The sequence below is a fragment of the Dipodomys merriami genome, unplaced genomic scaffold (genome assembly GCF_024711535.1).
Source record: "Dipodomys merriami isolate MVZ:Mamm:240054 unplaced genomic scaffold, mDipMer1.0.p SCAF_25, whole genome shotgun sequence".
Taxonomy (NCBI): domain Eukaryota; kingdom Metazoa; phylum Chordata; class Mammalia; order Rodentia; family Heteromyidae; genus Dipodomys; species Dipodomys merriami.
In genome coordinates, this window is record NW_027203937.1 from 10412867 (window position 1) to 10437662 (window position 24796).

A 24796-nucleotide genomic window follows, 5' to 3' on the forward strand; every position below is an offset into this window, starting at 1 on the left:
ATAATAGATTCATATTATAGCTATATAAACATTGTTATAAAGGAAAAACTATGAAATTTGTTTGCTTATATATAGTTTAGGTTACACATAGGGAGATAAATAATGTTTGTTTTAGAATTTGAATTATTTAACTTATTTTGCGTATCAAAGGAATACACTTTTTACAAAACAAGATTTACCAATCTTATGGTATGTATTTGTGTTTAAAAAATGACCCATAGCTAGAGCTGGCTGTAGCTCAGTGGTACACATCAACTGTGATATATAATAATATTTCTCCTTGATTAACTGGCAAGTTTACTAGAACCTACTTTTTACTTTCAAGTGTTAAATGTAAAATATGTGCTTCCTAAAATTAGTTTAATAATTTGAATGGCAGATGCTGTTTCTGTTGTGATTCATGTAGAATTAAACTTCACAAATACATTGCATAGCTCCAGGTTTTAATTAAAACCTAGACAACTAAATTGCATTTCCTAAAATATAGTGTTGGTCTTCTGTGAAAATGATGGGGATTTAAATACATGGCCTGAGAATCAATACAGCGAGAAGGATCATATTCTACATTTAGTTCAACAAGTGGCTTGGGAAATACTTCTGATACATGTATCTCCTCAATGATGAGTAAAATACTTCTTGAGAGTTCAAGGTATCTTCATCTGGGTGTCACTGGAAATAGCATTGCATAACTTTTAAAATTATGATTCAAAAAAATTTTTGTCACTTATGGGGCTTGAACTCAGGGTCTGGGTGCTATTCCTGAGCCTCTTTGTACTCAAGGCTAGCGCTTGAGACACAGAGCAACTTCCAGTTTTTGAGTGGCTAATAGGAGGTAAGAGTATCACAGGGACTTTCCTGCCTGAGTTGGCTTCAAACCACAATCCTTAGATCTCAGTCCTGTGAATATCTAGTGCTACAGGCTTGAGTCACTGGTGACCAGAGAAAAATGTATTTCCTATTAATGGTTTTATAGTTACTAATGTATTTTTTACTTTCTTTAGTAGAACAAGGTTATGTTTGTTATTAAAAACTGTGGCTGAAAGCCAGGCACTGGTGGCTCATGCTTGTAATCCTAGCTACTCAGGAAGCTGAGATCTGAGGATCTGAGGATCTGAGGATCCGAGGAACCGTGTGAGATGCTTGTCTCCAGTTAACCAACCAGAAATCTGGAAGTGGTGCTGTGGCTCAAAGTAGTAGCTTTGAGCAAAAAAGCTCAGGGATGGCGCTCAGTCCCTGGTCATGGAACCCCATGACCAACCAAAAACTAAAACTAAAAACAAAACACAAAACAAAAAGCTATGGTCGAAGCCATAATTTTGGGGTTGGTGCTTATTGTAAATGAGCAAAAGTATGTGACAGTTGTAGCTACAAAAGTTTTTGTGCCTGTAATGCCTATGATGGCTGAGACGAATGCTGAATCTTGAGTAAAAAAAATGTAGTCAGAAGGCAAATGCTCTTCAGAAGTGTTTGTTCATTAATACTGGTTGATATTTTTGACATAAAGGCTGGGCACTTAGAGAATATCATTATATTATCAGAGTTAAATGATTGCATATACGAAGCATCTTTCTTGTTTCTGATAATGGAACACTCTTGCATATGGCTAACAGCAAGGATACTGGAGCCAGCGATCCCCATTGAATTTCCTAGCTCATAAGGGGAGATGGTCTTGCACCTTTCCATAGCACATGTGTGTCTTCACCCAGATGCCCCTCAGTAGATGAATGGATCAAGAAAATGTGGTGTTTATATACACAATGGAATTCTATGCCTCCATCAGAAAGAATGACATTGCCCATGTGTTAGAAAATGGAAAGACTTGGTGATAAAAACTATATTAAGTGAAGTAAGCCAGGCCCAAAGAAACATAGGTCCCATGGTTTCCCTTATTTGCAATAACTAGTATATGACTAGACAAGCAGAAAATCTCAGATAAGATGATGTTAAGCAAAATGAACCCCAAGATAAGTACACAAGTGGTTTTTTCTTCCTTGCTATTGTTTCTAAAGTATTTATAAGGTACCATGTAATTTTTTTTGTTGCTTTGCATGTCCCTCCTCCATGGTATAAGCCCTGTTTTCACTGTATTTGATGTTGGTATAATTTGGGAAGGGGAAGGGAAAAAACCAAATTGTTTAAATAGGGATACAATTTGACCCATTGCAACAATGTGATGCACAAGACACTATGTTGAAAAACAAACTTTACAATTTAGGCTGGGGTAGGGTGGGGGTGGTGGCTGGGAGGGTAGCTGAGGAGATGGGAGGGAAGGGATGGTAGGGGAAAAACAAAGAGGAGACAACAATGCTGGATAAGAAATGTACGCATTATCCTGCCCACGTAATTGTAACTCCTCTGTACAGTATGTTCACAAATAAAATAAAATAAAATAAAATAAAAAAAGAAATGTACTCATTACCTTCTTCATGCAACGTAATGCCTTTGTACAGTATTTTCGCAATAAAAAACAATTAAAAAGTAAAAAAAAAAGAGACACTGAATGAGCGAACCCCACTAGTGTGCTCAGAGAATCTCTGACCACACCACACATATTGTGACATTATCAGCAATTATTGATGCATTACATTATAAAGGTCTTCCCTGTGAAAGGAATTCTTGTTATTCAGAGTAGGGAAAACAAAGATAAATAAAATGAATTCCAGGATAAAATGTAACTTTCAGCAACTCGAAATAGGAAGAATAGTGTTGTATAGTGTGTGAACATCCAGAATAGGGTCCTGAAGTGTTTGTCATCACTACATCCTGAGTGGTTTTATAAAGTTTTCAGGTTCTTCTTTATATGTTAGCATGGAAAATAGCAATAACCATGTTTTGATTAAGATGAAGTAGCCAGAACTAAAGCAGTATGAACACTCAACAAATACCATTAAGCCCTAAATGGTTTATAGAAGTTAATTTACTAAATAATTGTTGTGCTAAAAGTCACTTCATGTAGTTTCTTAAGTGTCTTTTTAACTTTGTATTCAAAGCAGTTCTATGTTAGTGGTCCACCTTCCTCTTCAGCCTTATCTTCTGATATCCTCACCTACCAATCCCAATTCACTTCAACACTTTTACTCTGCATCACTAGTTTTAAACCTTTTCCTTCTACCTCATACCTCAGATGATTTTATACCTCATCCAAAAGTTACTGCTTTGTTTTATTTTATTTTATTTTATGGTAAGTGTGATAAACAGAGGGGGTAAAATGACATGTTAGTACATTTCTTGTGGAACATTTTTATCCCCTCCCTAGTTTCATTTACTACCTAAATTATATTTTCTATGTAAAAATTTGCCTGGAAAATAGACACCAAACACACACACTCACACACACACACACACACACACACACACACACACAACATACCATACAACTCAAGGTCTGAATATATTTAATCAGAGATAGAGAATGTTATTAGAAAAGTTTAGCTGCCCAGGATGGTAACAGATGCAGTTTATACCTTTGTGAATTACCTTGGCTCCTCGGATCCCTAGGGACTGAGAAGCTGACTTGCAGCTGCCCACGATATGGCAGAGAGCTGTTATGCAAAGTCTGTTATCTTAACATAGTGATGTTTTTTGTCCTCACCCACAAGGAAAAATACAGGCCACCTATGTGTTTCCATTTAAGGAACATAGGGATTCCCTCCCCCCCTCCCCCAATCTGGTCTGACCTGGGTAACAAGGAAGCAGCTTCTCACACCTTGGGGAAGCAGGAACATGGTTCTGCACAGTGCTTGACTCAGAAGGTTCCAGCACTGTTCAACACTCTGTAAATTGCTAAAATGCGCCAACACGGTCTGTGGCACTTTCTGCTATGAGTTAGGCTCCAGTAGAAGCACAGTGGAGACTAGTAGGTAAGAAATGGTATTATCTTCTTAGAGATCATAGTGTAGTAGGCAATGAAGATCATAGCTAGATCATTTGAAGAGTACTTTGTCACCAGTGGCAATGTATGCTATAAAATTGGGTACACAGGATATCTGCCTGTCATACCTTATGTATGGATATTAAATTAATTATGTAAAGAATTGGACTACAATGCTTGATAGGAAATGTAGTCATTATCTTACCCATGTAATTGTAACCCCTCTGTACAGTATGTTCACAATAAAAAAAAAGAATTGGAAAACCCTAGCTAGATTGTGTAGTGTGTAAAGATACATTATATTAGTGTACAATACAGCAATGTACCAATGGCTCACATATATAATCCTCACTACTCAGGAGGCTGAGACCCTGAGGACAGATTTGCATGAGACTCCATCTCCAATTAGCTAACAGATGCTGAGCTGGAAATATGGCTCATATGATGGGTGTAGGTGTAAGCAAGCAAGCCAGGCAAAAGCTCAAGGCCTTGAGTTCCTATTCCACACACAAAGTACATAATACATTCAAATATATATATATATATATATATATATATATATATATGTATTTTGATTTCTATTCTATGGCTATAGAGGCTTTTAAGTATTTTAGAATATGATTCATACAAGATGCTAGTTCACCTAATATTCTTTGATGAATTATTAGATGTTACATGTGAAAAGTAAATGTCTTGATTCACTAAAATATTTTACATGTGTGTGTGTGTGTGTGTGTGTGTGTATGTGTGTGAGAGAGAGAGAGAGAGAGAGAGAGAGAGAGAGAAGGAAGGAAGGAAGGAAGGAAGGAAGGAAGAAGGAAGAAGGAAGGAAGGAAGGAAGGAAGGAAGGAAGGAAGGAAGGAAGGAAGGAAGGAAGGAAGGAAAGTCAGGCAAGCAGAGAGGCAGAGACATAGTGAATTTCTGTCTCAATGTCTAAGAAGGATCATCTAGCTTCATAGTCACATTTGTTTTTGTGCTTTTACAATCTGAACATTTCTGAAACCTTTCATTTGTTGACTAACATTTTATTGGTGACATTTGAATGATTATCTTATTGACTTATATAGCACCATTGACTTATGTGGAATGCATTTTTAGGCACTCAATAAATGCTTGTTGACTGACTTTCACAATCATTTAAGATAAGAATGATCTATATAGTAAAGTCATTCTTGCCAACAGGAAGTTAAGTGGTTAGCAGGATTTGTAACAGAGTAAATCATTAGGACAGGAATGTCTTGAGACTGCCTGGAGGAAGCACACAGATGCACTGCTGTACTGCTGAGGAAAAGGCTTCAGGTCAGAACAAACAGCTATGCTTAAGAATAACAATAGAGTCAATCAGCACTAAGTTTTCAGTATCTTTATAGCATCAGAGAGTGCTACACATCATAGATACAGTACAGAAGAGTATGTGCTTTGCAATCATAATTCAGGAAAATCTGCACTTAAGCAATGGTTTCTGATGGAATTGAAACAGCTTTTACAGTAACCATTTTTTAATTTTTATAACAATTGTTTATAGGAAGTTTGGAAATGTTTCTGACCCAAGAATTTATGAATGCATTGCCTTTGAGTCTAAAAGCTACTGCATATGATTGTAAGTTAATTGTCTTGAGAGAACAATTATCTTGGATTGTCAGAGAGATAATTACATTAGTCTTTATAGATGAAATACCTAAATATAAAAGTTAGAGAAAGTAAAAGCCTGAATCAGAGAGAGAGGCTGGTCCATGAGTCCCTAGGAATATGAACTATCATTGGAAACTAGACAAGTCAAGGAAACTAGTACAACTTCCTCATGTAAAAATATATAGTATATAAAGCCCCTTTCATTGGATTACTGTGAGCATCAAATAGAATGGTAAACACACAAAATACCCCACAAGATAACTATTAGTGTTTGAAGACTGTAGAGTCCACACATCTCTATTAAATAAAAACTTTTCTTATAGGCACAAACCTTTCAGCTCATAGTTTAGTAATGTAATCAATGTATTTGCATTTGAATCAACTATAACTCACTTAAGGATAGGAATTGGCAAATGTCATGGGAAGGATAGGACCAGACCACAATTTTATATATTCATATACAAAAGCAATAAGATGCATGTTTATTGAAGGCTTGATGGAAACCAGCATATTATGAAAATCAGTTTCTCATATTATTTTCACAAATGTATTAGAGATGTCATCTTTCCCATTGTTACATGGGAACTTCAAACAGAAATTAAGAGATTCACCTGAAAACTTCAGGACTATTAAAATAAAGGTGCTGGTGGCTCATGCAGGCAATCTTAGTGACTCAGGAAGCTGAGATCTGAGGATTACAGTTTGAAACCAGCTCAGATGGGAAAGTCCATGAGATTATTGTTTATAATTAAGTACCCCCAAAGCTGGAAGTGGAGCTGTGGGTCAAGTGGTAGAAAGCTAGACTTGAGCGAAAGCAGTGAGGGACAGCAGCACTGGGCCCTGAGTTCAAGCCCTAGGACCTGCACACACACACAGACACAGACACAGACACAGACACAGACACAGACACACACACACACACACACACACACACACACACACACACACACACACACACACACAAAATAAAAACACATAAATGAAATGAAAGTAAACCAGTTCACAAAACTGGAAACCCTGAATCAGTGACCACAGTAGGCTGATTCCAGGAGTGTATAATATACCCACAGAAGGAGATTTTACCCATTCATGCCATCATGCTTTTCTAGTTTGCATCCTCATCATCTTGTACAGAATAACTCTTAAGCAAGTATAAAAGCCTACTTGGTGAAACTTAGTTCCTACCATCCTGTCATCTCCTGTAGGAAGAATACATCTCTTTTTCAGACACTCTAGCTGCAGTTCTTTGTTAATGATTATTGGACTAAGTCAGAAAAAAATTTACGTAGAGATGGTCGATTATTTAGTTGACTAGATATGGTTCATGCCTGAACATCAAAGACATACTGGGTCATTTCTATAATTTATAAACAGCTGTTGACAAAAATTCCTTTTTCCATTTTAGAAATTTTAAAAAGGTATTGGTAGTAGGGACATGTATCAGGAAAAAAAAGTTCAGAAAGACTTTAGAATACTATTGTAAAGGAAGAATGATGCTCTGTAGCCCCATTGAACAGGGAGTCTGCTGCAATATAACTTTGTCCCATATTTTTTGCTTAAACCAAGCCATTAAAACACAGTTGGTTTTGTTTTCCCAAGCCAATTCACAGAATTTTCATTATCTTAGGTGGTAGAAGCAGCTTGAGATTCATTTATTTTTTTCTTACATTCCACATTGCTCTTACAGTTTTACAGAAACAAAGGTCTAAACAATCATTTGTATCCATTCACTAAACAACTGTTTATTTAATCCCTGTTATGTGCTGGGAACTATGTTGGACTCTGGAGACATTATGATCTATGAAACAGTTCAAGAAGCTCATAGAACTCATAAATGTTATAGACCATGATAGACAATTTGCCCCATGAAAGTTAGAATGTGTTTGTGACTTTAAGTAAGCATCACTGTCCCACAATACTGTGAATTTGGAGAAATTATGCAACTGCTTAATCACAATAAAATTTTTGAAAAAAGGGCTGGGAAAGTGGCTCAGTGGTATAGCACTTGCCTTGCATGCATGAGGTCCTGGGTTCGATTCCTCAGCACCACATAAGCAAAAAAAGAAAAAAGCCGGAAGTGGTGCTGTGGCTCAAGTGGTAGAGTGCTAGCCTTGAACTGATGAGCTGAGGGACAGCACACAGGCCCAGAGTTCAGGCCCCATGACCGGACTCCCCCAAAAAAAATTTTTTTGAAAAAAAAAGAACTCAGTTTCTAAAACAGTGAAAAATACAGACAGAAAGATGGGAAGTGAAAGTAAACCTGGGCGATATACTAAGAACCAAGAAGAGCCAAAGAGCAATAACACAGTTGTGCAAAAGACAGGAATGTGGAATTGGTGAAGGTTAGCAAGGTCCTTAATCCTCATAGGTACCAAGGAATTTAAAGTTGTTGATAAATGATTTGGGAAGTGGTTACAAAAAGTGACCTGGAATTAAACAATATTAAAAAATATGCATGGAAAAAAACTAATATAAATAATGCATGCCTTAAGCAGAGCATGACATTTAAGGGGGTAGGGTAGATAGATCTGGGATTAGAGAAGGATAAAACTGGAGAGCTTATTAGGGCCAGGAAGATGGAATTTGGAAAGGTACCATAGGTGTTTCAATACTAAACAGAACAGCCAAAATCATTACAAAGAATTAAGCAAAGGAATAAAACATAAACATACTTTAGATTTTAGAATTTCCCTCTCTAAAGAATAAATAAAGATATGTATTCAAATGTTTTTTTCTTTCATGCGATTGTTTCTAACGCATTTATAAGATTATTTCTTTGTTAATTTGTATGCCTCCCCCACAGTATAACCCCTGCTTTCACTGTATTTGATGTGGGTATAATTTGTGGAGGGGAAGGGGAAAAACAAGTCGTTTAAATAGGGATACAGGTGGACCCGTTGCAACAATGAGAAGTACAAGTCGTTATTTCGAAAACGAACTTTACAATTTTGGTGGGGGTGGGGTGGGGAGAATTGGGTGGGGGAGGGGGGGAGGCTGGGAAGGGATGGGAAGGGGAAACAAAGGAGGAGGCTATAATGGTTGATAAGAAATGTACTCATTATCTTGCCCATGTAATTGTAACCCCTCTGTACAGTATTTTCACAATTAAAAAAAATTAAAACAGATCTTTGACAGGACTTGACAGTATCTTGACTTTTTTCATATCAGAATGAATCAAGCAGATAGTAAAACTCTCAAAAATACTGATAACTAGTAGAATAAAAACAAGCAGGATCAATAAAAAAAAGAAATGTACTCATTATCTTGCCCATGTAATTGTAACCCCTCTGTACAGTATTTTCACAATAAAAAAATAAAAATTAAAAAAAGAATAAATAAAGAGGGGTGGGGCTAAGGTACAAAAGCCACAAAGGAAACTATTTGATATAATTAAATACCATATAAATCAAGTTGTCAAGGTTTGAATATTAATGATTGCTATCAGTATTTGTAAGCATAAACTAAAAATGGGATCTATTTGTCAATCCATGTTTGTATTTAGCATCAGTTGAATTTCAGTAACATGGATTAAGACATTATTAATATAATCAAATATTTGCATTATAATTGTTCTACAGAATGTATGTTGGATCTATCTAACTTTATGAATACTTCCAAAGTACTATTATAGACACATATCTGATAAAATGTGAGCTGATTTTTTTTAATAAGAGGAAGCCTCTTACAAAACAGTAGCAATTGAGTTGGTTCTTCAAATATTTTGTCTGGGTGATAAAGAACCAAAAAAAAAGTTGCTAAAGCCAAAATGATTTTGTGAGGATTCATTTCATATCTAATGAGACACAAAGGAGCAGTTACAGCAATGACGTTGATAGGATGCAAGAATGAAAGTTTCATTTAAAAGATCATAGAATGGTTTAAGGAAAACAAAAACAGCAACCAACTCCTAGCATTCTGATGCTAAAACACCAGGAAGATGAGTGTGATGTGATCCAACATGTGTACTTGAGTGTCATCACTATTGCGTGTGAAGAAAACTATATAACACATGGAAAGACAGCTGAACCAATGTGGATGGTCATTCATCTAAAGGTTTCAATCAGAGTTCCTAATTTTTCTAGTCCCCTTGAATATAGTTTGCTTAGCGCTTATATTTATGGAAGCCATAGCATGTTTCCTGTACATTTCGTGTCTCTGGAAAACCTCATACGGTAACTCCTGCACTACTAGAGGGACCACAGTCCAAGACAGCACTGGCATCATAAAAGCCCTAGACATGCAGCAGAATGAGGAGCTGGATGATGATTCCTGAGACAAAGTCAGCAGAACGTGGTGGTTCATTAGATATGGAAAGAGAAATTAGAAGCACTTAGAAAGAAAAGTTAGAAGCCCACAATGTAAAACGCTTTTTGGAAAGAATAAGTTTCCTAAAGATCATTTTCACTTGATTATTATTATTTTTTGCTAGTTTTGGTTTGTGTCACTTTTATTAGTACCAGACATTGAACCCAGGTCATTATGCATACTAGGCAACTGCTCAACTAGTAAGCCAGCTGACCTGTCCTTCAGTTTTCATTTTGGTTTTTGACCTAGTTTAGCTTTGCCTGTGCTCACCTCCATCTTAAACCCTCCTAATTCAGCCTCCCCAGTAGATGGGATAACAGGTGTGAAACATCATGTCCCCACATACACTAGGTAGTATTCACAATAAAATATCTAGAAACAATTGTGGTTTAAACATCAGCTTTAGGACATGTGAGATATTTAATTGTAGCTGAAACTTTCACAGTTTCTGTTTCTAGAAGTATAAGTGTAAAAATAGCAACTAATAAACTTATAAAATGCTTGATAAGAAATGTACTCATCAAGTTGTCATGTTGAAAACGAGCTTTACAGTGGGGGGGGAGGGAGGAGGATTGGGTGGGTGGGGAGGCTGGGAAGGGATGTGAAGGGTAAACAAAGGAGGAGGCTGCAATGCTTGATAAGAAATGTACGCATTATCCTGCCCATGTAATTGTAACCCCTCTGTACAGTATGTACACAAATAAAATAAAGTAAAATTTTAAAAAAAGAAATGTTCTCATTTTGTTGCTCATTAACTGTAACCCTTCTGTACAGTATCTTCACAATAAAAAACTTAGTAAAAAAAATTCTGAAGTCATGATTATTTAGTACATGGAAAACAATTGAAATAACACCTGCTTAGCGGCTCAAGGAATTGTGCCTAATAAAATTGAATGTATTCTGTCATCCCAAGACATGGATACAGAGACAGGATACTGACTTTGAGGACAGTCTAAGCTACACAATGAGACCTGTCTCAAAAAAGAACAAACAAAAACAACACAAAAGCAACACAAATAAATTAAACTCGCTAATTGCAAGTAGCCTACAGGTAAAAACAGAAGATAATTTCTTTATTATACAATAATCGTTCTAAAGCATTCCACTTAAGGCATTATGTATACATTCATGATTCTCTTTAGATATTTGAGTACTGGACAGATTTAACTGTAATTTAGAAACAAGCTCTATCACATTAGTGGCAGCATGTGAAGTGTCTCCCGATTTTAGGAACATGTGGCTGGCTGTGCATGTCAGGGGTGAGGTAGATTACAAGAGAGAGTAAATGACTCACAGATGGAAGTAATCATTGGTGGGTTTTTAATCTGTGATTTAAAGATGCTACAGATTGAGAGTCATGTCATTTTTAGTACTGCCTTCTGTAAGATTTTTCTTTTATTTCATTCACAGCCATTTTGATAGGTTTCTGAGACTTTTAGTCTTGTGAGAAATGTACTACCTGGCCCCAATTTCTCTAAGTGGAATATCTATCTTCAGCTCCTCATCCCATTCTGTATGTTTTCCACACCATCCATCTCCATGAACATGAGGAGAGGCTCAGAGATGTGTTTGCCCCTCTGAGAAATCGCATGACACACCTGCTATTCCTCAGAAAATGAAACTCTTGCGATAAATGTTTGATGTACTTTCATCTTCTTTACAGTTCTCCTCCTAAATATGCATTGGCAAGGAAATCTCTCAAGCAGAAAGGTGAATCACCTTACAAAGCCAGGGACGGCATGGAGGATTCTTCTTCATCCTGCAGGTTATTCATTATGGATGGGGATAAATGAACCGGGTCCCACAGCCCAACTCTATGCTATTAATGAAAAAATAGCTTTGAAGTTGGCTTTTTGTGTGGGCACCAACCATTCCTATGACCAGTGTGAATTTCTGTGTTTCTGAGCAGCCTGAACTTCCCATGCTAATATTCAAGTCATTCTTATATTGGATTTAGAAACCTAATAATATTTCTAGATAATTTTAATTGATTGAAAATGTAATAATGGCATTTAGGCACTATCTGTACAAGGTAGATACTATAAATAATCTGGGTTTTAAAGGGAAAGGAACTGTGACTCTTGATTTGGTGGAATATTGTTTCCCCAGATCATAATAGTAATTATGTATCTTCATCCTTCGCATAGCTACTTTCATGCAACTCAAGCTTCTTTTGTAAATTTCATTTAACTCCTCTTAAATAACTTTACATGTCATTCTCAGAATCTTTGTGATTTCTGAAAATTGTAACTAGAAACTCAGTGGGAATTTTGATGAAAATTAGAAGATAGCTGGAGGAAAATAGTAGGCAAGTTTCTTCCAAATTCAAAGCTCTTTAGCAAACTTAATGGTTAATATTAATTATGATAATGCTTCTCAGAATTTATTAAGATTAATGTGTTACTAACAAGTACTTAGGTTCCTTAAAAAGAGACACTATCAATTCAGTGCGATTTTACTTTGTGTAATATAATATGAGCTGAAAAAGAGATAGAGCAGACAATTTCTGAGTATACTGATTATAACATTGAACAGGACAATGTCTCTCAAATTGAGTTCCAATGATGAAGCCCCATTTCCCTGAGTGTTTTCAATATGCAAGTGTAACCCCTGAGAATTCTGTGCATATGTATCAATGTTGACTATTTATGATAGCACAGTGAGCCTATGTTTATTATAATCATTATTTTTCCTGATATGATAAGGGAGAGACTGAATTATTAAATAAATGGTCAAACCAGCAATATATACCTATCATTCTGATTTACAATATCTGAAGTCTAGATGAGATATGAGGTGTAAAGTACAGGCTATATTTTATAACTCATTCTGGTCCCTTCAATGCAAGTTTTAAGTTGGGAAAGCAGTTCATTCATTGAGATTTTCCTTTTCTCAAATTGAATACTTTGTGCCCAGTTACTGTACAAACAGTCTAAAGGGATATAGACTTAAATAATCTGTTTACCTGGAAAGACCATACAAACAAGTGGTAAATACTTGTTATTTCCAGTTATGTAAATAATTGGAAATGATTGTTTTTTTAAAGTTTGAATTTGAGGGTAGGAGGATTCAATCTGTTTAGGCAATGTAAGAAACATTTATGGTAAGACAAAAGCAGCTAGTAACCAGAGGGAACTTTAGGAACAAAATATATAAAAATGGAAATGCATAATGTACTTGGAAGGTATTGAATAAATTGGTAAGGAAATAATTCCCCTTAGACCCAATGCTGCTTGCCTATACTTCTGCATTCTTAAACAAGGATGCTCATTAAAATCACAGGAAACATTTGCAGAGTAAATGCACGATGCCTTTGCCTGTTAAGGTTTCTGATTTCCATTGGGAAAGGTTGGAGTGGGGATAGGTTTTTTTTTTTCCCCGTGGCTGCTTGACTGAAACATGCAATGATTAGTTGCTTGCCCAATTACAGTGTTCTCCTTCCTTGTTTTCCCTGGTCCATGAGCTGCCCAGGATGGTTTTTTTTATTATTATTTTCCTTAGCTGCTTTCACTGCACACTCTTGAAACATTAAGAAAAATTGTGAAATGGGGGGGGGTGGAAATAGGAATATAGGATGAAGCATAAGTAGATTTGGTAGAAAGATACAGGGTTCTTTCCTCATACTGTAATACACCTTAGATATTATCTGATTATAATGAGGCTATGTATTTCCCAATAGTCCCATCATCTCTATCTCTATAATCTTATGGGCATATGTTGATCCTAGGCTTGAACTCAGGTCCTCAAGCCCTGACTTCCTTTCATTGCTGTCAATTGGGTTCTATGACATGAACCACATCTCCAGGCCAACATTTTGTTGGTTAATTGAAGATGGCATCTCTTAGGCTGTTTTGCCCAAGCTAGCTTCAAAGGGAGTTTCACCAGGTCTCCCCCTCCTGTGTAGTTCATATAACAAGCATGAGCCCAAAGTGCCAGCCTAATTGTGTGTGTCTATTTATCTATTTATCTCATATTGCTGAAAGATGAGGAAAACAGAAAATCTCAAAAGAATATTTAAATAGAAATAATGGGTAGCAAAATCGTTTTGCCTATGGGTACACACATGTGTGTATATACATACACATGCCCACATCCAGTGAAGCATTAGAAAACAAATGGGTTTCTTGTTCAGCACCTCAAACTCAGGCTTCAAACCTGCAGCATGCCTTACTTCCTTGTCACCTATGTCTGGTTTCAGAAGCATTTACTCTTCTTCCGTAGGGTTGTCCAGGTTTCCTTCCTGAAGTGATTCTTAGATATCTGAAACTTGATTACTCCTTGCTTAGGTAAAAACTATGGCTGAAGAACCAGGAGTCGAGTACCTACCTAGCCAATGTGAGGTCTTAAATTCAAATGGCAGAATCACCAGAACATATATATGCACTGGTAAGAGTCAAGAATGATGTTTCCTATATATAACAACAGCATAAGTAGGCAAAGATGAGAAGGACTGTGTTTCAAGGACAGCTCAGGTAAATTTTTAGCAAGCCAAGCATGGTGGGAATCTCCAGTATGTGGAAGATGTAGGTAGGACAATTTCACAATGTAAGCCTAGCCCTAGGCAAAAATGCATAGAGCCTAATGTAATGAAGATGTGGCAAAAGTCTCAGAACACATGAGTGCCTAGCAAGCTTGCAAACCTTAGTTCAAACCCCAGTAGCAATCACATGCAGAAAAAATGTTTTTTGAGAGCAATAGGAAGCCGTTGGAAAATTAGAAACAGGGATATATGCTGGCAAGATATTGCTCAGAGTAGAGACCTCTAGCTGTATAGTGTTATTAGTCAAATATCCAGCACTACCTCACACAATCAACTTATCAAGACAGAAGGTTTATTTTGAATCCAAGGAGAATTGGCCCAGTTGCTGTGGACCTGTAGTAAGGCAAGTGGTCTTGGTGGAATCATGTGGCAGAGCACAATCACTCATCTCTTGGGCTAAAAATGAAAGAGGAAGACAAAACATCTGGGAGAACAAATCTTTACCCATGGGAAGTAATATGGTACAAACTCAAATACGTGGGGGCCCCTCACTAAGATCTACCTCTGAAATGTTCCACCACTACCCAACGGGACAAGCTGGGAACCCAGCTTTGTAGGACCCTGAAGAACAGAAGTCTAGCAAGTGACAGGGAGGTTGGAGGAGTTAAACTAGTGAGTATGAGAGAATGAACGCTATTGTCAACTTCTGGCAAAATACTGAACTGGAAGGTTAAAAAATCATCTCAGAAGAAAATGAATAGGATTTTGTAATGGATTGTATTTAGAAGTGGAAAAAGAGAGGAATTAAAATAGCTTCTTGGTCCCTGACTTGTGTCACTGGATTTCAGAAATGCTATTGCTTCATTAAATAAGAGAACAGTAGAAAAGCATATTGTCTTGTTGTCTTTTTATGTTTTTTATTGTAAAAATAGGGTACAGAGGGGTTACAGTTACATGAGTAAGATAATGAGTACATTTCCTATGGAACATTGTTACCTCCTCCTTTGTTTTTCCCCTACCATCCCTTCCTTCCCCACCTCCCCCCCCCCCCACCAAGTTGTAAAGTTTGTTTTCAACATATGTATGTCTCACAGTTACAATGGGTAAACTTGTAACCTTGTTTGAGCATTTTTTTATTTCCCTTCCCTTCCCCAAATTAGGAAAATGTATATACAAGATTCAGGGAAATACAGTGAAAACAGGGTTATACTGTAGGGGAAGAACATACAAGAGAAACAAAAGAATCACATAGTACATTTTAGATACATTAAAAACAATAGCAAGAAAGTAAAAAAAAAGTTGTGTCCCTATCTTGGGGTTCATGTCACTTAACATCATCTTACATGGTTTATGTACATAGCGTTTGCTCTTTTCTGCTTGTCCTGGACTTATACTAGTTATTGCAAATAAGGGAAACCACGTTTCTTTGGGCCTGGCTTACTTAATATAATTTTAACTCTCAATTATTTCATGAAAAATACAATGTAGCAGAGATTAGGAGACATTCATTTGGCTAAACCAGCATGGATAACTTTTTTTTTTCTTTTGGTTGTGGGGCCTGAACTCTGGGCCTGGGTGTTCTCCCTCAGCTCTTCAGCTCAAGGTAGCACTCTACCACTTGAGCCACAACACCACTTCCATCTTTATCTGCTTATGAGGTGCTGAGGAATTGAACCTACGGCCTCATGCATACAAGGCAAGCACTCTACCACTGAGCCACCTTCCCAGCCCCAGCATGGGTAACTTTTAAAACCTCAGATATACGTTTAAGGCTCTGAGATCTATAGCTGTAAAAAGAAAAAAAAATGATGAGAATTTTAAAAAGTTTACTGAGGCATTAGGGAAGCTAGAAGCCACTGTGAACATCACATATCAAATTCTCCATTGTAAACAAGAATGATCATATTCTCTGGTAGCCTGGCATAGGTAATAAAACATGGGATGAATTGATGGTATTGAAGTATCCATTGCATCTTGTGATAAGTACATACTAAATTATTTGCTAAATTTTTATATTTAAAAATCCTTGTAACACTTGTAATTGTAGCTACTCGGAAGGTGAAATCTGGAGGACTGAGGTTTCAGCCCAATCAAACCAATTAACCAGCAAAGGACAAAACAAAAGCTGGTGAAGTTGTTGAGCACGAGCTGTGAGTGAGAATGTGAAGCCTTACACTAATGCCTCAATAGAGGTGTGTGTGCTGGCTCTCTCTCTCTCTCTCTCTCTCTCTCTCTCTCTCTCTCTCTCTCTCTCTCTCTCTCTCTCTCTCTCTCTCTCTCTCTCTCTCTCTCTCTCCTCATACACACACACTACAAAATTTAGTGTAACATATAAAACCACATAATGTTGACAAGGGGAAAATTATAAAGTTACATTTCACTTTATCATGTCCTACTGGGGGATTAGTCTTGATAAATCAGTTATACTACACCTCCTTCCCCAATGTCACACATGCTCACTCGACAACAAAATCCCCCAAATAATTATTAACAGTGAGTAAGTAGTCACAGGAATTTGCCAAGAATTAAAATACTCCTCAGGAAGGTATGAGTTTGTGTAATTCAGGCCACCAGATGTCACTACAGATTAAGCAATGGGGAATGGCTGCCCTCAGTTAATCCCACAGAGGCACCTGACAACCTGAACAAATAAGAGAACATTAATAAAAATAATAATAGTAATTGGGCAATTGCTTTGTCTCTTCCTTCTTGCTACCTATCTACCCATGTGTTCAGAAGTAGGAAAAAAACCCAGAAAACAAAAACAAAAGGGGCTTATTGTGAATTTGCTGTCTAATTTTACAAAACTTTTACCTTCTCTTCCAATAAAAGAATTGAAAAAAAAAAGGATGTTACAGCTCAGCAGAGCATGGTTTTGGTTTCAGCAATTTGAATTTGCTTGATTGTGTGTAACCATTTTCAAGTTCCATTTTTCTTAGACTTCATAAAAGAAGACAGTTTTAGCTCACTTCTATTAATGAGGCTTTACACAGCCACCTTGCTTGTAAAGAGGGTACCATGCAGCCTGAATGTGTTTCTGTTACAATGGCCACAATCATGGGTAGTTAATCATGAAGAAAATTCATTAGCTGACTGTCGCCAGAAACCTATGTTGTGTAGCAAATGAGCAGCGGACAACCAGTTTGAGTTTTAATTTCTGCAAAGATTTCTTGTTATAAACCTCTCCTTTGCTCCCTAGGAAGTGGAGCAGAGGATTAATGGCACTGCAAATGGTGGTGGAACCTGGTAAGAACCCTTGATACAAGATAGTTTCTTATTTCTGTAGAAGCTTCTACATAGACTTCGTTCGCAGACCTTAGGTGCTTGCATCCCCTGCATTTTGCTTTGAATCTCCAACAACTAAATTGAGGAGGCAGATTTAGTCTGAAATGAGCCCATAGTTGAGTTCTATTTTGATCAGAATTATTTGCTTTTGGGAAAATTATTCCCAGCTCAAATTTATTGAAAGGATACTGAATAAAGTGTATATTCATTCAATGATTATTCAACACATAGATTTTGGGAGCCTACTCTATGCAAGATACTAAGGATACAGGCAGTGAATAGGAACACAGTACCCATCTTCATGCACCTGGTCTATCTTTCATAGAGGGGTAGCTATCAGGGAACAATCTGGCAATGAGTAATTTCATCCAAGATCCACAATACTGAAGCAGAGAATGGAACACTATGAAAAACATCTGCTGATGAGTCCAGAACTACTGAGGAAGTGGCAAGTGAGCTGACAGTCAATGATAGATGGAGAATAACATCCAACAGAAGGAATAGTAGGCTTGAACTTTGTGTCCTTTACTTCTTGGGCTAATAAAAGAGAATGAGTTCTATTTTATTATTTTTAGAATCTCAGTGTGGAATATTGGCCCAGCTCCCTTTGCTTAGAAGAGTCAACTCTGAGTTGAAGAAAAGAGTTGTTTTGATTGTGTGTGTGTGTGTGTGTGTGTGTGTGTGTGTGTGTGTGTGTGTGTGTGTGTGTGTGTGTGTGTGTGTGTGTGTGTGTGTGTGTGTGTGTGTGTGTGTGTGTGTGTGTGTGTGCAGACCCTGGACACAGGTCCTTTAGTACTCAAATCTCATGCTATGCCACATGAGCCATGCTTCCACTTCTGGCTTTTTAGTGATTAACTGGACTTAAGTTTCTCAACTACTTTCATACCTGGGCTGTCTTTGAATTGCAATCTTCGGATCTCAGCCTCCGGAGTAGTTAGGATTACAGGCATGAACCTGGCTGAAAGCAGAGCTTTAATACAGTGTATAACTTCCTACAGCAACCACCTAGGTAATGAAGCAGAGTAGAAGAATTCAGTAAGGAATGATGGAAATGGAGGAAAGGACAACCCGTACTAGCATACCACAAGGTTAAATACAGATTTCATTCCATTTTAGTGAAACTGGCCTACTTACCAGTCTGGTGCATAAAGGAAACGTTTGCAAATCATTTTGATAGCAAAGGGATTTTTAAGAGTCAAAAGAAGGTCCACGCCTCCTGTGACTCATCAATGCATTCAGTGGTGTGCATAATGAATAATATTTTGAAGAAAAAGGTATGCATGCATGAAGATCCTCATTAAAGTGTCATCTTAATGAGGAAAAATAAGACACTGCCAGAGTACTCTGCAATATTTGAGAGGTAAGAAGGGTATGGAGCATCAGTATGATGAAATAATAAGCACTCATCATGGCTTTAATTTCGAGGATTATGAAACAAATGGATAACAAAGTATTAACTTAAAAGTGTGGTTTAAATTTACATGTGTGGCTTTATTTTATGTGTGTGTACACACACATATACATCCATATATATGTGTATGTATGTGTATATATATATATATATATATATATATATATATATATGGATAAAAATCAAAAGGAAAAGACACCTAGTATTGTTTGATACGTTTACTGAGCATTCTTGAAGACCCTAGTACCCTAGGGTTCTAAAGTTCAAGTTCAGAGAATGAGGTCTTCCTATCAAGGTCAGGAGATCAGCATGCACATGTAGAGTTGTGATGAGTGGATTTCAGGTGGTACAATCTCAGGTCTACAGGAAAATTGTGAGGTAGGAGGTGAGATTACTGTAGCATCTTTTTTTGCTAGTTCCTGTACAGAGTAAAAGAAGCTGCTGATGCATTTCTCCAAAGATCACAAATTTATAATTTACAATTTATCCTATAAATCTATCTGAGGATAAAGATGAGTTAAATAATTAATAAAATCTCTGTCTTCTGGAAAAAAGTAATAGATACATAACTTAAATGTTTGGCGAGGATTCTTCAAACTCACATTCTCAATGGGAATAGGTATCCCCAAGGGATACCATGCAATGCCATGCAAATATCCTTCCTGTAGAGAAACAAATCCAGGAGGAGCCAAGGAAAAGTCTCCAACACAAACAGAATTATACTTTAAAGGAGCATTTCTCTAGGTTGTCTGTGAGCTATCATGTTTAACTTGGGATTTAGCACTACAACTAATAACAGCGTTTCTAGCCTCACAACATCCTTTTTAGAAATGAAATAAAGTAGGAGGACCATTGTCTGAAAAATACTTTAAAAAACTGTCAAGTCTGATTAAAGCTGCATTCATTTGTTGAAACCAACAAGGGAAGAGCATAATGCCCTGATACTTCTCATTAACAAAAGAATTTGAAAACACTGAATGTTCCACCAGAGAAAAAATTGGTAGAAAAATCAACTATGATATATAAGTAGATATAATAGACAATCACATTTGTGAAAAAGGATGTTCCTACAAATACAGATTAGGGAAAATTTGACTTAAAACAATAGAAATTTTTGTTTTCTTACTGACAAAATGTAGTAATATATGTGAAGAAGGTGAGAAGATAACCATATAGAATATAGTGTGTATATATATATTAATATAATCATTTACATGTTCTCTTGCTGTGTTTTAATTACAAAAGTGAAGTGACTATTGCATGATAAGTTATGCCTACAATTTTCTTCTTTGTTAACATATCAGCATGTGAACAAACAAACCTGATTTTTCAGAATTAAAGGTATGTGACATATAGGTAGCTTATATATATATATATATATAATAGAAAAGATATATGAACTTACTGTTTTGCATCTTTATGGGATGATTATATCTAATATAGTACCCTGAATCATTGTCAGTCAGAGAGATCTGAGTTCAAATTCAATAATTCCATTTAAGAGGTATGGATTCTGAGTACATTGTTTAACATCTCTGAAGCTCAGAATACTCATTAACCAAATGTCAATAGCCAGAGCATTGTGTGTTGAAAAACTCACTGGATTTCTCTACAAGTTGCCAATTTAGTACTTTAAACAATAAGACTAAAGCTAAAATTCTGTATATTTGGAACATTGGCAGATCTATTCTAGAATGTCAGATGGTCTCTCTGAGCCACTGGAAATGAGAAAGTTTATTTTGAAGTTTCTCTGACTCAGGATAAGTTGCCACAAACTGAATATATGCCAACACAGAAATGTTTGTACATTAAGACTTAGTTTCTTCAGTGTGTTCAGTATTAGTAACACATTCTTAAATCCCAGTGGCTTATTTGAGTAAAGATGCAAAGATTAGTGCATATTGGTGGTAAAGTTACTTCTTCACTTACTCAGTTTCCAGCACCTTTTTATCTTGTGCTGTGATGGTTATATGAGAAATAGTATGGAATAAAGTGTGATATTTACAAGTATCAGAGCCGAAAGTAGATTATAAGAATTATGCCTGTATTGCATTGGCCAAAACTCAAGTTATATGTTTCCAGAGTGATTGTAAAATAGGTTAAGAAATATAGCATTTCAATACCACTGGGAAATCCTTTTATACAATTGATGAATGATACATTAACAATGGCATGCTCTGTTGGAAAGAGGTTTGTACCAGAGGAATGGGGAAGGGCATTGGAAAGAATGAATAAGGATGAATATGGTTTAAATTCTTTCTATACAAACAGACAATGAAACCTATTGAAATTTTTTTCTTTAAAGAGTAGAGTGTGATGAAGGGGGAAACCTTGACTGTGTTCATGAATGAAAGGGGAAACAAAGGAGGAGGCTACAATGCTTGTTAAGAAATGTACTCATTATCTTGGCCATGTAATTGTAACCCCTCTGTACTGTATTTTCACAGTAAAAAAAAAAAAAAAAGAAAGAAACACCCTAGTGTGACAAACATTGGATGAAGAGGAAAAAAAGAAAGAAAAAGGAGAAATGCAATATTTCAGTTTATCTTGGAAGAGGAACTGATATTGAGAAACATAACAAAATTTTTGCCATTGTGTACATAAAAGCATAAACTCTCTAACAAAATCTTCCCTTCCAAGTGAGTTTACTAAAAAGTAACATAATATTTTAGATTAAGTGAATATTTGTTTTCATTTTTAGTATAACTTTCCTTTTTAGTTTATTTTTATTGTAAAAGTGACATGCAGAAAGGTTACAGTTATACAACTCAGGTGATGAATTCATTCTCTTGTTTTCTATAAATGTTTATTTCATTTAGATACTTATGATTTCTTACTCATCCATACAGCTTCTCTAAAAGTAGTAAGTTTTAGACTGACCTTTGCTGAAACAGTAAGAAAGAAGTGTGAATTTAGAGTCTGATGGATCCACACAAGGACAATATGACATCTTGTGACATCTGATGATGGTAGGAAATCGTTTCTGCAAAGATGTTAGAATATGGTAGACTTCTCATTTTACAAATGGAGAACAGGTTAGTTTGGTCACGATGATTTCTCCTTGTCTAGATATAATTTCAGCATTTCTAGCAGCAATATTTAGTATATAGAAAGCTTTTGGAGTAAATTCTTCTAAGATCAAATTACAATTCCCTTGTTTCTTACAGGTAGCTATGGACAATGTGGACATGTTAAGTTAAATTTGTTATTTCTATTTTGTCCCAGATATTTGATGGAGATTTATCTATCATATTTCTTATTTTCAGCAGTAAAAATAAACTTTTTAAAATTTTTTTGCTATTTCAAAGATGATTCACAGAGGTATTACAATTACATGAGTCAAGTAATGAGTATCTTTCCTTTAATACAGTATCTTCTGTTCCCTAATTTTCACCTACTCTACCCTCCTGAAGATATACATGTGAATAGACCCTACATAAAGAAAAGAAGACAGAATCATCAAAAGTATTTTTAAAAGAGATCTCTTATTTTCAGATCTTGAAGTTTGTTCCCAGATATATATATATATATATATATATGTATATATATACACACACATACATATATATCATATAAATATACAGAGTCACGTGGGCATTGCACATTTTTATTTTTCTCCTAAGAATATCTTCTTTTGGTTTCACATTTTGTGAATGTCAACTCTTGTTGATTCAAGAAAATAATTTCATAGAAGACATTGATTAACCTAGAGTTAAGAAACACTTAGGGTATTAAGTAAAGTTTGTGCAGTCAACATAACTATAACCAAAATCATGTATAGGGCACTATTTCGGTCTGCTCCTGTGCCTAATTCATGGTTGTAGTTGGTGTCACCATGATGTATCCTTCTACTCACTGATACAGCAGTGGCCATAGGGGGAAAATATTTCCTGTAGGACTTCTTGTCAGAACTAGATTCAGTGGATCAAGAAAATGTGGTAAATATAAACAATGAAATTAAATGCCTCCATCAGAAAGAATGACATCTCCCCATTTGTTAGGAAATGGAAAGACTTGGAAAAATTACGTTAAGTGAAGTAAGCCAGGCTCAAAGAAACATAGGTCCCATGGTTTCCTTTATTTGCAATAACTAGTATATATCTGGGACAAGCAGAAAAGGTCAAAAGCCATGTACATATGACTAGATAAGATGATGCAAAGTGAATGAACCCCAAGATAGGGACACAAGTGGTTTTTTTTTCTTGCTATTGGTTCTAACATATTTATTATGTACCATGTGATTTTTTTGTTTCTTTGTATATTCCTTCCCCATGGTAGAAACCCTGTTTTCACTGTATTTGATGTCAGTGCCCTGCATCTTGCATATACACTTCTCTAATTTATAGAGGGGAAGGGACAAAACAAAATGCTTAAATAAAGATACAGGTTAACCCATTGTAACAATAAGATACACAAGACACTATGTTGAAAAACAAACTTTACAATTTAGGTGGGGGTAGGGGTAGAGGGTGGGGGACAGTGTAGTTGTGGAGGTGGAGAGGGAAGGGAGGGTAGGGGAAAAACAAAGGAGGAGTAACAATGCTTGATAGGATATGTACTCATTTCCTTGCTTATTTAACTATAACCCCTCTGTACAGCATTTTTACAATAAAAAATGTGTAATGAAAGAACTAGATTCAAATTTGTAGGCCATTGTTTCTGATGGAGTGAGACTTGGTCACATGCTCATGCTTTACTGCCAACAGAAGAAAGCATGATCATCTGGACTAATTGTTTCTGTTGGAGAAGGTAGACTACCTCTCCGTGACCTTCAACCATAGGGGAAATTTGTAGCATATAAGTATCTTACTAAGTGAACACAAGATAATAACAATTCAAGATTTTTTTTAACATTTATAAAGCTCAACTAGTGTTCAAATAGCTGCTAGGTAGCCTTTGGGTGTGTCAAAAATAAAGATCTCTTATCTTTCATTTCTCTCTTCTTTGGGTTCCACACCCCCCAAAAATCTGTGTGTTTGATATTATATAATATTTTTAAAATGTTCCCCATTATTTCCATAATAGAGTAATCCAATAAATTAATTCTCTGTATGAATAGCTATTGGGAATAACTTAGAGGTCATTTTTGCATGGAAAAGTTTGCATGTGTTTTCTTTATGTTTCTATGAGAAGCTAGTAAAAGAGAACATTAAAGAACATCTACTTATTATTAAATTCATTATTTCTTCACAGTGTGTGCAATCATGACATTGAAAATTAACTCTGTTCAAGCCCAGCTGTTGCTATTTGAAATCATTCAAGTCCTGAATTCTTAGTGATACTTCATGACTAATTCTTTTAATAATTTCAGCATGCACCTTTTTGCAAAATCTCCTTGGGAAATTTTCATGTATATATTTAGGGTTGAAAACGAGGAACACTCAGGTAAATTTAGAATCACATTCTACTTTACCCATAATCTTTATAATGTGGATTAATCCTTCTTTCTCTCTCCCCTCCCAGTCGATTCTTCATTTTCTTTCTTATTTTTTACTAATACTCTAGGAGTTACACTCTCCAGACATCAAATTGTCTTTCAAATTCTGAATGTGTTACTTAATTTTTATCCACAAGAATAGTGACTGTATCATCTATTTGGAGATATGTTATAAAATTGTGTCCAGAAGTCTCCACTGCTTTCTATCAGGACAGCCCAAGAGGATATGCTTTATGACTGTTTCAATGCAACATCTACCTCATGTTGTCCATTTCTAATGTCATAAACTCACCTACTTTTAAAATCACCTACTTTACAATTCTGAGTTATTTTTACTAATTTGAAAAATATACGTGTCATTGTATCCTTGTTAAA

At 36.0% G+C, this 24796-nt stretch overlaps 1 long non-coding RNA gene across 1 annotated transcript in view; it reads left to right on the forward strand.

The window, feature by feature from the left end:
* LOC138836158 (uncharacterized) overlaps window positions 1–24796 on the forward strand; it is a 1179723-nt gene that overhangs the window by 398 nt on the left and 1154529 nt on the right. The window lies entirely within an intron of this gene.